The sequence below is a fragment of the Cydia pomonella genome, chromosome 7 (genome assembly GCF_033807575.1).
Source record: "Cydia pomonella isolate Wapato2018A chromosome 7, ilCydPomo1, whole genome shotgun sequence".
Classification (NCBI taxonomy): Eukaryota; Metazoa; Arthropoda; class Insecta; order Lepidoptera; family Tortricidae; genus Cydia; species Cydia pomonella.
In genome coordinates, this window is record NC_084709.1 from 17,716,168 (window position 1) to 17,723,626 (window position 7,459).

Genomic DNA, 7,459 nt, shown 5'->3' on the forward strand with positions numbered 1-7,459 from the left:
GTTGTTATCAGAGGCACTTGGGGCATATGTAGTATGAATATCTGACGCGCTCGAGAATGCCCAAGTAACTGTTTTTTTTAACATTTTTGAAAAAACCGTACACGCCAAACCCACCGCTAAAATGGTTTTTACCATAAGAGCTTTTCTTTTCGAAATTATTTTATCTTTCGATTTTGATAGGTCTCGACGGCGCCGTTGAATTTCGCCATTTAGCTACCTCGCCTCCCTAACTATAATGTACATGTCTAAGTGACTATCGCAACAGCAGTATATTTGATAGTATCATTTGTAGCCAGGCTACCGCCGCACCCTTTGTGGACAGTTAATAGTTAGGCTTTCTACTAATCCTTTAGAACTTGCCAAGTGATTCTTGTCTTGTGGATAACGATATCATCAACAACAGTTTGAACGTAGGTAGCTAAGCTACTTAAATAATAATATTAAATGTAGATCACGCATTTAATACATAGAGGTAAGGCGTGTTAGATTAGGTTAGAGTTAAGATTAAGACCGGATATTTTGACAATGTTATTTTCAAAGCCTGTTGCATGCAACTGGTGACAAATGCCATTTATATTTAATAAATTTTGTTTAGGGCCATTATATGATAAAATATAAGTAATACACTTTATGTTCATTTATAACTCACACTAAAACATCGATAAGGATAGCAAAGCTAAGAAAATAATCCTGAAAGCTTATATAAGTACTAATATTAACTTGATGGAGAATAATCCGATCCTATCCCAACATATAGTAAAATAACACACCGTGGCCTTCATAGCCTTTTGTAATAATGAGAAAATTGTAAACATATATTTGACGTCGACTGTATATAGAAAACACTAAATAAAATGACTATAGTAGGAGATACGTTATAAGGAGTAGAGATATTCCTTATCTGTTACTTATTTGTGATAAGAAATAAATAATAGATAGTTTTCACATTGAAACATTGGAAATCGTTTGCCTATATAGAGTTAAATTGCGTACAGATTGATATTTTTTTTAACTTTTTTTGTCCACGCATGCCTAGATTTTAGATAAAAATCGGTTAATCAAGGCAATCATGGACTGCAACAAATTTTTAATCAGACAACCTATGACAGTTAGATTATATATATAATAAGCTTTCATTTGATATAATATACGATGAAATAACAAAAAAAAAATCCTGTCCGTACGCAATTTAACTAGGCAACCTATTTGCAAAGTGTCAATGTGAATACTATCTATCATTTATTTCTTATCACGAATAAATAACAGATGAGGGTAGATATTCCTTTAACGTATCTTAGACGACTGTGTATGCATATAGGACGAGACCATGATTCGGAAATGTTCCTCAATAGGATTAGCGAATTAGGGAAGCGGAACAGTAGTACTCGAAAACCTGCATGGGAGATTGACCGCTAAATAATTGAAATGTTCATTGGTAATCCTGCAGCCCTTTATAAGGCATAAGGGTGTCAGGAATTATGCAACATTGAACACTATTACATTGAAATAAAGTTCAAAATCTAAATGTATTCCCTCTGGTTTATAGCGTCAAATACGAATTGGCGCTATCTTGCTGTACAATATGACGCTTCCAGGCTGCGTAGCCGATGTGCCCACCGTTAACGCTCCATGGCGTAGCGTAGTCATCTCTCTCTATCACTCTTCCATATTAGTGCGACAGTGACATTTGTGTTTCTTTCGCTACGGAGCGTCAACAATTAGCACGTTGGCTACGTGCCCCGATTAAAAGTGTTAGTAGCGTACAGAATAACGTTGCAAATAAAACTACCTGCCTTCCCTTTATCCGAACTAATATAAATGCGAAAGTAACTGCCTGTGTCTTACGCTTAACAGCTGGACCGATTCAGATGAAATTTGGTATGGAGATTATGGAGACAATTTTAGGTCCGAGGAAGGACAAAGGATAGTTTTTATAAATTATCATCATCATCCCACACATAGACGAAGACGCGGGCAGAAGATAGTTGTTTAATAAAAAACATATATAAGTATCTCTTTTTCTTTGATTCTGATTATAATTTTTTTACAGGTTTGATCTTATTTTGTTGACTGATAAAGATAGCTCTCGCTGATTCGTGCATGCGAAATGTAATAGTCGTGCGTTAACTGCACCAATTCAAAGTCGTGTCAACATCACAACAACATGTTAAATCAGAATCGGCCTCAATGTCAAGTTTAAAAGTTTCTTCTACAGAGACATATCTCTTTTTGTAAAGCTAGTAGATACTTTTGCCGCGTATTGTCAATATTCTCATCCGCTACTATAACGATTAATATTGCCTGTACGAAGCGCTACGACTTGACCAAACGCAGGCGGATTACTTTATGAATAAACTTGATAGTCTGTGCGGAAAGAGAAAAGTCATAGAATGTATTGGTTTCGTTACATTTTACCACTCTTCTCTTTCCGCACAGACTGAAAACACGGACACACAATAAATAAATTTAAAATGAAAGTAAATGTTTTCCGGTCGATCATTGTCCATGGAAAAATAGTTTTAAAAAGTATATGTGATACGCCACCTCTTTGTTTCATATTTGTCTATTGCAAAACTTATCTAATGACCTATGTATATCTCTACACTCTTAAGTAAATAGGTAGGAGAGTAGAAGAGTGTAGAGATTAATTCGCACATCAAAGATTCTTAGAGCACTAATTCTTTGAGAAAACCTGTCGGACATATTAGTTGACGGAAGACCCGAACGAAACTAGTCTTATCTTTTAGTTGGAATTTGCTTTAAGCTCTTAATGAAAATTGGGTAGATGGGTGTTGAGCTTTGCTAATGAATATACGAGTCTATTTTTACGATACTTACTATGTGTATTTACGATTGCAATATAAAGATAATTAGTTGGAAGACACGAGAATGTCTAATTATCTATCAAGAGGTAATCACGAAAGCATTAATCACTTAATTGTAAAACGGAAGGACTTCAAAGAAACATAATACCTATGATGAAGCTCTTCCATTCAATTGTGAACATAATATACAAGTAATAATAACAGGGAGAGCGTTTGCTAGCGTAGTCGAGTATAACAAGGGGGAAAATGATAGTACATGCGACTATCAGAGATCTAAAAACATAGTTACTTGTTTGAAACTGGGGTTAGCTTACACAGATGGTACGTATTTGGTATTTGTTGGGTTCTATTCACGTAGACCCACCATCAAAATGCCAGCTAAATTATAATATGTATAATAAATAGTGTAGAAAAAATATTTGGCTTTCTTTTATTTGGTAACCGCACGAAACAAAACAAACGCAACTCTATTCCAAATGAACGTGATATGGTCATTATGAAGTCGATAGGTATACAATACGGGCAATAAATTAAACCAGATATAGAATTTACCCGTCTAATCATTAATTAAAAACTTTTTAAAGTTACACTTACCTAATTATGAGCCCGTAATTTTTTTTAATTTACCGAGCAGCAATGTACTGCAAAAATTAAGAAACAACATGGCATGATATTACGAGCTTTTTAATAGTAACTGCCAACAAGCGTTGACAGTTATTTTAAAAAGGTCGTATCCCGTAACGTGTGTTGTATTACATTGAGGGCCGAATTATTTTGTATAGTTAAAATTTTCATTGTATTTCTAAGCGAAATCTATCTGAATATACACGTTTAGGTCTTATGCTAACCACTGTTTAAATATTCGTCCATATTGAATTTACACATTGTATACTAGTATATAAGTTATATACACATAGAACACACACACGCGTACAGGCGTCCGATTTATATGATTAACCGCCCTTAACCCTTCGTAATGTCCTTGTCAAAAATTTGCAACTGAATTAATCATCTTGAAATTGTAAATTACTGTCCTAATTGTCTGGGACGTATACGGGACAAGGCATACGAAAGGTTTCTTTATTTATTTGTTTTGCACAAAAGAACGTAGGTGCGACTGTCAATTAAAAACCCAAGAAGCAAACACATCACCGTAAGCTTCACAAGTTATAGCGATATTTACTGGCTTCCAAAAATAGTTATTTGTGCAACAAGAGAGAAAAGTTCGATATTTCTTCGAGTGTTATATTTTTATACAGAGGGCGTTTTTTAATTTAGAATCTTGATCGAAGCAAGGAAATCAAAAGCATGAGATGTGTAAATAACGTTGATGTCGTATAGCACACGCAACTTTTCACTTTAGCAGTGAGAATATGTTAGAGGGAAAAATACAACCTGAAAAAATGTGATCCTCACTTTATCACTCCTGTTTTTTACGTATTCTAACATTTGAATTTAACAATCGCAATAAAATACATACAAAAATTTGGCCGCTACATATAGTATAGATCGTTAAAAGTAGACTTATTTGTTTTTGTGAAAGTCTTTGTATTTGTTTATTTTACAATAAATTACACGTAAGCTGTAGTGTTTATGAAAAAAATGAAATAATTTTTTTTTCGTTATTTAATTATTGGACTCATTTCGTAGCGACTGGCGGGAGCATGCATAAAGCCGTGACGAGTGGCGGAAAACAGGGGAGGCCTTTGCCCAGCAGTGGGACACAATATAGGCTATTAAAAAAAAAAAAATTCATTATTACGAATTCATACTCGTAGGAGTTTTTGAATGATGCGTTCTTACTTTTTTCGGGGGTGTATTATAAACCGTCAGTATAAGGTTGAACGACGTTTCGTTTTTGTTCGTTATTTTTGTCTCTTTCTCTTTGTAACGACGAGAAAGGGACAGAATGAATAGAATCCAATTATTTAGAACTTGTATTAGGCGCGTTAAAATGTAAGAATCACTTGAATGACATTTTGTTTCACGCAGAGAGCAGTCTCATTTTTTCGAGTGCGAGTTGCTGAACTGAAAAGGAGGTTCTCATGTTGTTACTTAGACTGACGTATTTTATTTACTAACAAACTGCGTTTTTGTTTTAAATTTGAAAGCTCCTACATTTAGGGTTGCGAACTGATAATAACCATCATTCCCGAGAAATTATGGAACCCCTCAAATATTACGTGTTGTACCTATAATATTATTATTTGGGATGAAATCGTATCAAATCGATATATTAGATATCAGATCGATTCAATAGATAAGAATGAGAACCTCCTCCATTGGGGCGACTTAGAAAATGGGGTAAGTTTGAGAATTTGAAACATCGACTAAATTAGAAATACTTTGTACTAGTAACAGTAAGCAAGATGCCTTGGTAAGCATTTCAGTAGCGTAAGTATTATCGAAGTATGAAGTTTTTGGTTTAGGTAATAGATATTAGCGATTTTCAAAATTATCCCAAATGGATCATAATAATACCTAATCATATCAATATTTCACTATTGTATAACTATTGTATTAGTAGTCGAATTGATTTGTATCTCCTTGGATTTCACGGGCCTATAAATCCCGGTCTTTTGATAGGTTTGCGTGGAGATATAGATCCAACAAGCTTGGAGAGCTTTAATGTCATGTAGAACGACTGCTGGAACCCGGTCACAGGCGCAACAATAGACACCCATGAACCGGTCGCAGCAGGTATTGGGACTATTGTAGAATAAGTGAACAGTAAAACGGTCTATGGATTGAAGTTTGGGTGGACAATGAGACTGGGTTATTGCAAAGACCGGACACCTGCCATAACAATGTTTTCACTAGTTGATTGATTTATTATTATTATGTTTGTAAAAATGAATAATAACTTACATTGTACACAATAAATTGCACCTTAGCACTAGCACACGCACAGGTGATGTGTCGAGCGCGGAGATGCGCTCTGCGCCGCACGCGTGTGGCACGTCCTTTATAAACCGTGGGAGTTTTTGTCTTTAATTGACAATGGTCACTCGGGAGGTAATAGGTCTAACGTAGACTACCTCCTGTAGACAGCATTGTGATGCGTTTCATCCGCCCATATGCGTTTATACTTGTTGCTTTACTCAGTTGCAACCTACCACCACCCTTTGTTTTCTCCTAGAGCTAAATTATTGTTGATGGTTACTCGTATTTTAAATGGGTGCTTATACTCGTAAGTCATAAACGCAATGGATGTAATGGCAGGTTGTAATCTCGTGTTAGGGTCGTAAACAGATTAAGGTTTTAAATTTGTTTTTTTGTTCTAAGATTTTTGGCAAAACAACTACATCTAGAGTTTTGGCCGATAGAATGAGTAACTGAAATAGCTCTAGCATCCTTTATTTTCGGCAATAGAAACATTTTTATTTTTCAGTGTGTTTAGGACTTAAACTGATATAAAAATTCGATTGGGTGCTTTCTATCGCTAAAAAGGAAGTGTCCTATTAGAGCGACACTTTTTTATACGATAGTCAACAAACGAGCAGACGAGCCGCCTGATGGGAAGCGGTCGTCGCTGCCCATGGACTTAAGCAACATCGAGAGAGCCACTTATGCTTTGCCGACTCTTTGAGAACCCTCAATACCCGCTTCTTGACAACCCTTGCCATAGCCCAAAGGAAATACCTCAGAGGTAGCCCATTCTATATTCTGCACGTTTTGGGAAAAAAGAGCGAGATGCCTGCTTATTCTTGGTATGCCATACACTCGTATCTAAGAAAAGGAAATGAGCTTTGCTCCTTTGGCGCGAGATTCCATGCGTGCTTCATCTTGAAGGTGAGCGATCTGTGGTCTGTAGCTCGTCCTCCACCTCTATGACGCAGGCACATTGTCACCCTACATCATCTCAGGAGGTCTGATACTGATGCAATTTTCCGCCTTCGATGTCCATTGTTGTTCGAAAGTATATGCAATGTATCGTAATACAATTTATTTACCTAATTGTTTCTATTCTTCAGGTGTTGGTAATCAGACTAATAAGTACTAATTCAAGGAAGACGCCACGTACAGTCAGCATCAAAAGTAGTGGATCAAATTACGCGTCAAAATTAGGTATTATTCTCGAACAACTTATTAAGAAATATATCTCTCTATTTAGAACAATTACATCGTAACAACTACTTTTGAACGAGTTAGCGTTAGATTTATCTCTATGTATTTGGAAAAGTTATCCAGGGTGGCAGATTTTCGTGCGTTATTCCATACGCTACCTACTATTAATGTTGATTGTAACTTGCCTTGTCATTTCAAAATCGTTATACCCTTGATTAGCGCTTATTTACCAAGAATAGATTGAACCTAGTATTTATCTTTTTTACGAGATTTCTAACTTGCGATTACCCATCTCAGTTCTCATCGCCTTTAGATAATCATGAACCAAATCTCTTTGATGCCTAATTTTACGGACATTTTAAGGGAAGGACTTGAAATATTTATCTTTACCTTCAAATTGTATTCGCAGGAAATTACACGACAGCATAACTACTCCACCTGACACTTTTTTGGTATAATGATATTCATCTTTCGATTTTTCGTACAAATGGTAGTACAAATGGCTAAATTGTCGTTACCTTGGTCTCAAGGCGGAAGTTCGGGAGGTATGACAAATTATCGGTGAA

The 7,459-nt window shown here is 35.8% G+C and overlaps 1 protein-coding gene across 1 annotated transcript in view; it reads right to left on the reverse strand.

The window, feature by feature from the left end:
- The window catches only part of LOC133520034 (uncharacterized), a 17,441-nt gene extending 11,577 nt beyond the window's left edge, over window positions 1–5,864 (reverse strand). The window contains exon 1 of the mRNA XM_061854294.1: window positions 5,694–5,864. The gene's annotated coding sequence lies outside the window, so the exon portion shown is untranslated. The remainder of the gene's footprint in view (window positions 1–5,693) is intronic.
- Window positions 5,865–7,459: the final 1,595 nt, after the last annotated feature.